The following is an 8406-nucleotide window of genomic DNA, read 5'->3' on the forward strand; positions in this document are numbered from 1 at the left end:
CTGGGAAACATCTCATCCAAACAGACCACTTGCTTTTGCAAATGCCAGTGGCCCTGATAAATCAGACTCGCTGGAGTCAGCACAGCCCTCGTGTTCCTTTCCATGGGGCTTGGTCTGAGCAGAGACAAGCCAAGGAGCTGCGGGGCGGGGGGGGGGCCAGGGCCAGGGCAGAGTCTGGACAGTGACACCGCCTCGGTCTTCCCATCCTGGGAGCCAGGTTTAATTCACTTGTTTTCTTGGACCAGCTAATCAGAGATTTGACAGTTCCCAGACTTGAATGAACCTTTTTTCCACTTCTTTTTTTTTTTTTTTTAACAGCATGCTCCTCGCTCCTCAGGAAGTGAGAGGAAAAGTGGGTGGCTCTCGGGCTGTGGGGAGTGGCAGTCGGATGGGATTTTGGGATTCTGCTAGGTCGGGTTTCAGGGGTGCTGACGCAGCACCGCATGCCCAGGGAGGTTATTTGGGCCTCGGTCCCTGTTTGGCAAGACAGCTTTAGATGTCCCTATGCGTACCGTGTAATCATAAGGCGGTGGTTCTCAATGGAGGGCTTCTGCCCCTTAGAGGCTTTGGCAATGTCCAAAGTAATTTTGGGTTGTTGCAAATGGGGAGGGTTACTATCTTTTCATGGGCGGAGGCCAAGGAAGATGCTAAATATCTTCCCTACTCTCCGCAGGATAGCCCCCGACAACAATGAAGGTCTGGCCTTAAATGTGGATCTTACCAATGTAGGCAAAACCTGATTAAGGTTTCCATGATCCCGGTGACAATTTGAGGACATGGGTGGTGTGGATATGTACATTCAAGGATCATTCTTTAATCTTATTTTAGGATCATTATCTTTAAAACCCTATGCCCCCAAAACAACTTGATGAAGATGATGATAATATACCAATAATAGATATTAATTATATTGCACTATATGCCAGGCACTATTTCAAGCACTTTACATATTAATAGACTTGTTTTTCACAATAGTTTTATGAGGTAGGTACAGTGTTTTCCCAATTTACAGAAGAAGAACATGATGCTCAGAGAGGTTTAGTAATACCCTTGAGGTCACACAGCTAGTAAGTGTAAGGCTGGCTGCCTGGGTATTTAGCCTGTACGACTGCCCAGGGCGTCATGCTCAGAGGGCTCCAGTGTTGGTTTAATGCTAGTTCATAGTTGTCTTAAATTCCTTAATACCTTTATCTATAAATTTGTGTTTTGTAACTGAAGTTCAGTGGGACAATAGAGTGTAGGTGTGAGCAGAGAAGATATGTGTAACATAGGGATGTGCTGTTCTTTGCTGCTCACTTCACATATAGTATACAGTGCTCATGATGTCCCTGTTTGCATGGGACATCATGAGCACTACATACTATATGTGACCAGTGGACCGGCCCACAGTGCATGGGAATTCAAAAGTCTCAAAGCAAGTTCAAAGCAAACATGCTATATCAAGGACTGAGAAAGTGGGGGCACTGGCGTCCCCAAGAGGCCACACTTCCTATTCAAACCTGAAGCTGCATTGAACACAGAAAAGAGGCAGTGACTTTCTAAAAAACATGAATGCCCAGGTCCTATCATATCCTTCCTTATTCATTTACTCTCCTCTGTTTGCCAACTACTTGTGCTGGAAGTGATGACATGAAACAAGAAGGAAAGGTATGATGACCCCTAATTCCATTTTCTTAAATTTTCTTTCACTCGTTAGTAAGTCGAAGGTCAAGAGTGTGGGTAGAATGTTCACACACCAAGAAGTGAGATAAAAACAGTTGAGTTAGTTTTGTGCTCCGTTTCTACTGTTTTGATAAAATCAAACTAATATGCATACATACGCTTTGAATATGAATTGTGTAATTTCAGTAATTCTAAATACAATTTAAAAGTGTTCTTGTATTTGCATTTAAAATGGTTTTGCAAAATATAAAGGTGAATGGTAAAACTTGTGCCCATTTAAAATTTAAATTTTTCTTTACTTATACTGATATTAAATAGCAGATAAAAGATCATGATGAGAGAGAGGCTGTAGAAGAAAGCATAAAGGCTTACATTTTAGTATCGTTAATGGCACATTTGCTCTCATTTTTGAACAAGGGACCCTGCATTTTCATTTTGAGCTGGGCCCTGCAGATAACGTGGCTGGCGCTGAACGACAGTCATGATTTGGATCCTAACAGTGTGGACCTAAACGATATGCTCTTATCTATTAGAATATCCATTTTCACTGCAGGATTCAATGTGATACAGATGAGCTAGACTTTTAAGATGGATGTTTCCACCTGAGACTAGACACCCCCCAGGGTACAAACATCACCAGCCTGTTGGAGCGATGAGAGTGCGGCCCATTTCCTCCAAGTTGCAATTGTTGGTTTTGGTGGGTGGTGAGTCTCACCCAAAGGGCTGCTTCCTGCCAAGCATTCTCAAAACTGTCTAACAGAGCAGCTAGACTCTGTCCTGCACTCCAGTTTGTGTTTTAGTATCACGCTGTCCAATGGCCTATGACTCTGGTTGATAGTAATCATAGATTTTGTTTATCGATCCCTGTGCTTTTACATGTATTATCTCATTTTACATCTATTCGTCCAAATTAATCTTCCCCATGTCTTTAACAGCTGATCGGAAATCTCATAGAAGGAAGCTGTGAGTGGGTCCTTACTGGCACCCAAGTCTGAATGATTTCCGGGTCTCCCCTCTGCATTAAAGGTGCATGGTCATTCTCTGTCGAATATCTTTTGCAAAGTGCAATATTATTTAGTTACTTTCTGTGACTTTCAACATATCCGGCAAGTTGACATTTTTGGAAAGCTGCATTTTTATAACACTTGTTAATTTGTAGCATCTTGGCTTAAAATCACTCACTGAAGTGACTTATAGAGCCCAAGAGAATTACTCAGTAGCATGTTGTAGAAATAAGTCTAAATGGCTCAGAGATGCTTTCCTCTGAAATAGGTGACGGTAAAAAGTTTGAAGTGAAAGAGTCCTTGAATGTTACACATGTTGGGGCATTTTGATGTGTTGGTGATGCCACTAACGGTTTTATCCTGAATGCTAACTAACTTCAGTGAAATGTTTAGGCTTTGCTTCAAATTGTTTTAAAACTCCAAGGGAATTTGTCAAAGAAAGACAAGTCTAAGAAAATTTGATCTAATCTGCATTTCTACATTTGAACATTGCTAAAAAAAAAAATCACGTTATCTTCAGGAATTATATGGATAGCCTTTGACACAGCACATAAAATGACGGATCAGTTGGCATGCACCTTCCTGAGAATCTACGATGTAAGCATGTGTCTGCCTTCCCGACCCAGCCACTCAAGGGGGTGGTTCAGTACCTGCTCCCCAAATGCAAGCTACTGAGGCAATGGAGGGGATGCAACACCCTAGACCCTTCAAGGAACACATTTCCTTCCCCTTTTCAGGAGAAGTGCAGAGAAATAAACAGCCCTGTGGACTATGATTATTGCTTAAATGTAGGCTCTGTGTGCATGTCTTATTTGCATTTTAGCTCTCTGACTTTAGTTTTATTCCTTTCTGTTTTTGTCACCTTGTGTAAGTCAAGATAGTGAAGAGGTGATAGCTCATAGCCCAAAGAATCCTATGTAACTTGGTTTAATTCCAGGCATCTCCACCTTTTTTTTTTTTTTTTTTTTTAACTTAGGTTCATTTGTTCATTTATCCAAACTCTCCAAACCTCAATTTCTTCACCTATCAATGAAAATAAAGAGTAATCTACCTACTCTAGAGAGATGTTAAAAGATTACATGACAGAAATGTAAATTGACTGGCACGAGGTAAATGTTCAATAAGTCAATGCATGGTATTTATTATATTGTGGACTTTCAATACTGATACAGATAAGGAATATAGCTAATTATTTTGTACTTAAATGTTAGGGAGTGCTGGGCTGAAATCTGTTCAATCTCTGTTGATAGCAACATACAACAATTACCAAAACACAATTGACTAAATAGTACAATATTTTTGCAAGGGTGAATTTTATTTTATTTTTAAAATAATAAAATGCTTGGCCAGCCAAGATGCATCATTGTGAGTTACTGGATTTATTTATTCAGTGTAGCATGTCATTTGATTGGGAAACTAGAAATTGGCATTTTAAAAGTAAAATTTACATAAACGCATATGCAGCAACTGCAGCTCTGTGTTTTCTCAGTTTATGGATATAAAGCATTTCAAATATCTGTTTAGGGACCCTAGTAACTGACATTAGAACATAAACACTGACATCCACATTGAGAAGAGTTTTGCATATGATGTTAATACCTACTTTTCCGTTAGATTTGATATTACTGAGTTAGGAAAGAATATATTCGTGTTATAGCATAATATCTATAATATCATGAGTTAGCTCTTTGGGTTTTATTTTTCATTGTTTCATCAATTACAGATTTTGTTAAAAAACCATAAAAAGAAAAAATATGGAAAGATTTTAATGAGTTCTTTTTCCTGTTAGTTAATATTAACATCACAAGACAATATCAAAACTCCATCAACCAGACTACATTTTAAAATTATACTTAAACATGTCACCTTCCATTCACTTCCCTGAAAAACTTGGCCCTGACCTGACTGGTGGGAGAGACACTGGGTTCAGGGAGTTCCAAGAACTCCCCAGTTGAGGGTCACAGTAGCATCTCTTGGTGATGCCCAAACACAAGCAGAGTGGACATTTAAACACAACACACTTGGTTTCCTTTTATGATACTATAAACACAAAACCCCCACATTCATCCATCCTTTTATTCACTCCTTTACCATATGCCACTTGCTGTGGAAAGCCCTGGATTCTGATTTCTCTGTGATCACATGTTCTTCAGCGCCTGCTGTACAAATTGGAGCTACCTGCTCTCTTGGACCATGGACAACGCGTGACTGTTCCAAAGGCCATCACACCTCAGTGTCTGCTAAATGCAGCTTGAGAAGCTGCAAGTGAAACACCATTTAGAAAGTGTTCGGAACTCATTTATCATTAATCTAGAGACAGACAGCCTTTCTCCACTAACGGGAACGAATTCCCAGGCACTGAAGCCTGTGCACACGCAGGCCCAGCCCCACTCAAGTGTTTTTGCTGAATCAGCTGAACTCAGTGATGCCTTGGAGGCAAACTAACTGCCCCATCAGTTACACATCAGACAACTGCTGCTCTTTATGACGGAAATGAAACTGGAGACTGAGAATCTAACAACAAATAAAGCTTCCTTGGAATTGTGCTTCTGTTTTCTTTGGAAGAAGGGAGGGAGCCGGTGACTCAGTTTGTCATCAGAGAGCAATGCCAGACCCTGGGTTAAAGCTCAGTATCCTGCAAGGAAATGTAAGATTGAGACATGTTTCACAACTGACTGTTCCTGGCAATCAGAGTCACTTTAGGAGAAGACGGTAGACAAGTCTGAACGGGAAAAACACAAAGAGACTGAATAGAGTATGAATCTTATCTAAACCCTTTTTAAGCCAACCCAAGAATCATGCCAATATTAAGAAAATTATAGAAGGCTTTCAGAGTATTAGAAATGTACTGCGAACGTGAGATTTCCTGTGACAATGCAATATAAATTATTCAACCCTGACCATACAAGGTAGTCATAAGACTATATTCAAGGAGAAATTAATAATGGTTACCATATAGCAAGCACCTCCTATTGTTTTAGACACTTTATGTAATATAAATCAATCAGTCCTCAGAATGGAACTGGGGGTTAACAGCATTTTGCCCTTTGCGATTGTAGAATAGGAGGTTTGGAGATGATAAGACTAAAAAATGAATAAGTGAACCTGTATGTTGCTCCGTGTTTGGAAAAACCACAACACACTGCAATGTCAGGGAGGAGGCACTGCCTATCCGTGCCCGGGTGATCGTAATAAAGGCCCATGAATCTTAAATGACGCTGGCAAAAAGTTGTTTCTCTATAGATAAAAATGATTTTACAGAGACTTAAAATCTCAACCTGGGCTCGTTCGTTTCCGAGCTTGCTTTTCTGTAAGGTCTGTGAAGTGAGATGGAGGAGATCCCTGTGCTCGCTGTTTGGGGTGACTTTTGACCCTGAGTCCAGTCAAGCGCCGGCCGGGTGGGGTTGCTGTGAATCAGAACCACTTAGAGGCGCTTCCTCCCAGTTGATAGGACTGATTCCAGTGCCCCGAGAGGCAGACAGAACTGGAAATGTTACTGCCTCAAAGGGGCTTCAGAGGCACTTAAGACCACGCAGTAAGGACTGTCCTACGCACCTCTGTCCTTCGCAAATACAAAACCTCATAGGAAAAATGCTGACATACTTCCAAGTGTCCCCTCTCACGGCAGAAGTTGGATATTCATTAGGTCCAGGGTGAGTCACTCACCACTGAAGTATTTCCTTAGAACTGCATTACTCAAGGCCACCAGAAGACTTTCCTATCAAGCTTGAGACTCCATCAGAAAAGTGTGTGTCACAACCCTGCTGAGGAGGCCACACGGAACTGTGGGTATGGACTCAAGCATTCAAAGAGAGATGGCAGGCAAGCTGGGACAGTGTAGAAGGGCTGGAACCCTAACTTGATAGTCATATATCACCTGGAATGAAATCTTACATAGAAAATGTTCACACAGAACATTTGGAGGTTGCAGTTTATATTTGTATGTGTATTTGTGCATGTGTGCTTGCATGCGTGTGTGTGTGTGTGTGTGTGTGTGTTGAGAGAGAGATTTTATGTATATGGCAATCATGTTTTGAATTTCTAAGATCTTGTTTTCTGATAGTTCTTTATGTACAGCTTCCTAGTCTTGCTAATAAGTACAATATACAAGGCATCCCCCAAAATATATACACACTTTAACAGCTGATAGCTCAATTTTGAAAACGAAGTGTATTTTAACAATCACTGCCTTTATAATTATTCAAAGTTGTATAGATTTTTGGGGGACACCCTATATATGCTTGAATTTTGAGGACAATGATTTGAATAATATGAAATTCTTGAATTAACTCTTTTTTCTCTGTATGTAGAAGTGTCCTTACTTGTGTCCATGTATCTATGTGTTTGTACAGAGAGATTATTTCCAAACTCAAAGCAAGATGAGCAGATCTAATGTAAACGCTATGTTGCCTCTGTCTGAATGTGTGGAACAGTGATGCTGATGGCAGCCACCCTGCTCCTGCCTTCCGCGTGGCGTCTGCTTTCCCACGGACCTTTCTTTCTGGCTTTAGCAGGCGACACAAGGCCTGGTCGGCCCACCGCTCCTTGGCGAGCTGTTAGGTGTAATGAGCGTGGTGGGTGTGGAAGGCTGGGCAGCACCAGGATACTAGGGCCCTCCCCCTGGCTGCTGTTGGCAAGAGAACAGCCTGCTTATTATGACTATTTCTCATCATTACTGGCATCGTTCCTAGTCTTTCCGAATACATGCGGCCGTCTCTGAAATAATTAATAGGTGATGTGTGGTCTATTGACCATAGGGCCCGTGATAACGTCTATCACTTACTGAGCTTCTATTTCACGCAGAAACTTGAGAACGAAATCATAGTTAATTTAATATTCTCTAAAATCATATAATACAGCTGTTTGAGTGCCATTCTGTAGATAAAGCACCTAAGGTTTGGATATTAAGAAGCTTTCCTAGAACAGCACAGCTAGTACATGAACATCGAGTCAACCTCTGGTGTGCTTCACTGAAAAGCCCACACCCTCCAGCCTTAGAAAATGCGTGTCAGGAACTTGTTAATCATATACTCAACCAGTGTTTACTGAGCACACATCCCGGGGCAGGCACTGTTCTAGGCACTAAACAGCAGAAACGACTAGGAATCCACAACACGGGGACCCTCCCCCCTCCCCCTGCCCAAATTGCCCGGTCAAACTCCGTATCAGGGATTGCTGCTGCGGCCCCTGTTCTAAACTCATTGCTAAGGGTTAACAGCCGTCTGATTTAAATTCAGTAGCTTCGGTTTTTTGGAGAACATCATTCCCACAGGGTCCCTAGCATTTCCCGTTCTTGCTCTCTGATTGCAACTTACAGTTCTGCGCAAGCAGAAAAATTATGAATGGTCCTTTTCCCCATCTTTCCACTCCTCCCACCTCCGACTCCCAATAGGGGCAGCTGTTTCCTATTACAATCTGGGCTGACAAGGTGCTGGTCTGGAGCAGGGTCTCTTTGGCAGGTAATTTTGATGAGGCCCAGAGGTAAGGGGGTGGGTGTCTCTGATGGGTTTCCGGTCCTGTTATCAGCTCCGGCCTGCACCCCCAGACCTGGCTGCGGTCTGCACAGAGGGCTGATTTCTGGCTCGGGGGGCCCTTGTTTGCTGAGAGCATCAGCCATCTGTCAGGGCTAATCCATTACCTTTTTTGACTCAAGCTGAGAGCTTGGACGTGAGGCAAACATCCAGCCTCGCTCTGGCAGAGAGGGGCTCTCCAACCCTGGGTGAGCTACCAGTTCCGACTG

General features: G+C 42.1%; 1 long non-coding RNA gene across 1 annotated transcript; it reads left to right on the top strand.

The window, feature by feature from the left end:
* The first annotated feature begins 1358 nt into the window (after positions 1-1358).
* LOC107530509 (uncharacterized) lies at positions 1359-7524 on the top strand. Its single transcript, XR_015716252.1, has 3 exons — positions 1359-1647; positions 2598-2688; positions 4820-7524. It is a non-coding gene; the product is annotated as an uncharacterized LOC107530509 (long non-coding RNA).
* The last annotated feature ends 882 nt before the right edge of the window (positions 7525-8406 follow it).

Source organism: Miniopterus natalensis, chromosome 20 (genome assembly GCF_054644295.1).
Source record: "Miniopterus natalensis isolate mMinNat1 chromosome 20, mMinNat1.hap1, whole genome shotgun sequence".
Classification (NCBI taxonomy): domain Eukaryota; kingdom Metazoa; phylum Chordata; class Mammalia; order Chiroptera; family Miniopteridae; genus Miniopterus; species Miniopterus natalensis.